Here is a 2,125-nt window from a genome sequence, read left to right on the forward strand (position 1 = left end):
AGACACAGGTCCACACACCCTTGCAACAGCGCGGGCCTTTTCTGGGTCAAACGCATGTAATTCCCTGGGAAAACGCAGGGAGGATGCGTCTCCCAGTGCCCCTTCCTGATCAGGGCTCGCGCGGATCCGGTTCGACAGAAAGGCAGTATCGGGTCACAGGAGGTCATTTGCCTTCCTGACCCCCACCCCTCAATAGAAGAAAGAACGAAAAAAGAAAAGGAAGGAAGGAAGGAAGAAAGAAGAAAGAAAGAAAGAAAGAAAGAAAGAAAGAAAGAAAGAAAGAAAGAAAGAAAGAAAGAAAGAAAGACTTAAAGGGAGGGACACTTGCACCATCTTGAAGGGGAAAGCAGCTGTGACTGGGAGCCCAGCCTCACCTCCACCCAGTCAGACCTGGGACACCACCTGGGACCCTACACCACACCAGCCAGGGACCTGCAGCCTCGGCTGCGAGCACACAAACACCAAGACTCCAGCCTCCCCAGCTGCGGGCTCCTAAAAAGTTTGTCTGAGGGGAGACAACATGGCAGCCAAATAGGCAGGCAGGTCCTGTGCCTTCTCACAGAGCAGATAGAAGAAACAGCTGAATCAAATAACATCCACCCGGAATTGATGAATTAAACACAGCTGGTGAGATAAGCTGTGGCCATAAAGGATGCAGGACACCTGGAGAATGGTAGGAAGGGGGAACGGCTGGAGAGAGAGATGTGCGCAATGGGGACTAGAGGGTTGGAAGGAAACTGTGCTGCACCGAATCCATGTCCCTTGGGGACACACGTAACACTTGACTATGGGAGGGGGTCCACAGGGATGCTGGCAGCCAGAGACTCTAGATCTTAGTCCACAGCCATGGGAGGATGCACCCAGAAAGGCAACCTGAAGTTTGGCACTGGCCATGCAATGCCAGGCCTGAGGGGGGCGGGGGTGGGAGTGGGGAGGGAGGACGACACACAGTAGTGTGGTTGCTCTGTCTTTATATTTTCCTTGCTTTTACTCATTAAACCCAGTACATAGGATCTTTCAATTACACTCACCTAGACTGTTGTGCAGGAGAAGGTGATTTTGTGGAAGCTGGGGAGCAAAATAGGGAGAGGCAACCTGAAACAGTCCATTCCCTCCAACCCTGAACAGCCATTTTTCTCCTGAAGACCAGGCTCCTCCTAGCAGCACAGCAGCACCCAGCCTTGAGCTTGGCAGGGAAACAAGGATTCTGAATACCTCCAGGGAACCCTCAGGGACTGGGTTGAAGGGACACTTGGTCCAGGAAACTAATACAGCAACACTGCCACCTAGAGCCCGTGTCAGAAATAGACGCTGTGTAAAAACAACTGAAAGCAGGCTGAAAAACAAAGTGGGCAGATTGATCCCACCTGCCTGAAGCCAAGGTTGTGGAGTCTGACACAGAGTAGCAACAGATTACTGGAAACTTCAACATGGTGCTGACTACCTAACAGGAAACTGTGACGTGGCAGACAGAACAGTAGAGGTCTTAAACCAGCCCCCATGGGGATTAAAACTCAACAGAAGTGAATGACACTTCAATACTTCACTTTTTTATTTTTTATATTTTACTTAAGAAATTATTTTTTCTGTATTTTATTTTTATTATTGTTATTTATTATTATTATTTATCCTTTTATTTCTTTTGGATTAGAGTTCTACATTCTATTTTTATTTCTTTATCATTATTTTACTTCATCTCATTTTTTCCTTTTTGCCAACATTTTCTTCCTCACTTCTCCCTTTTTCAGCCTGTTTCTATTCTCGTGTTCTTGATTTAGTTTTTCTCTCTCCTTTATTTTTACTCCTTGTTAAAAATTGATCTTCTTTATCTGATTTATTGATGCATTACTTTTATAGTAATCTGTTGGCTTACTCATAGATCTAATTTTCAATCCCCTGCATCAAGTCCATGCACCTTTCTCTTTTCCCTTTCTTCTCTAGCCAATTTTTTTTCTTGTTGTTGCATTTTGACTGTTTGTTTCTGGTTTTTTTTTTAAATATATTTTATTGATTTTTTACAGGGAGGAAGGGAGAGAGTCAGAAACATCGATCAGCTGCCTCCTGCACACCCCCCACTGGGGATGTGCCCGCAACCAAGGTACATGCCCTTGACTGGAATCGAACC

This window comes from Myotis davidii, unplaced genomic scaffold, assembly GCF_000327345.1.
Source record: "Myotis davidii unplaced genomic scaffold, ASM32734v1 scaffold624, whole genome shotgun sequence".
NCBI lineage: Eukaryota > Metazoa > Chordata > Mammalia > Chiroptera > Vespertilionidae > Myotis > Myotis davidii.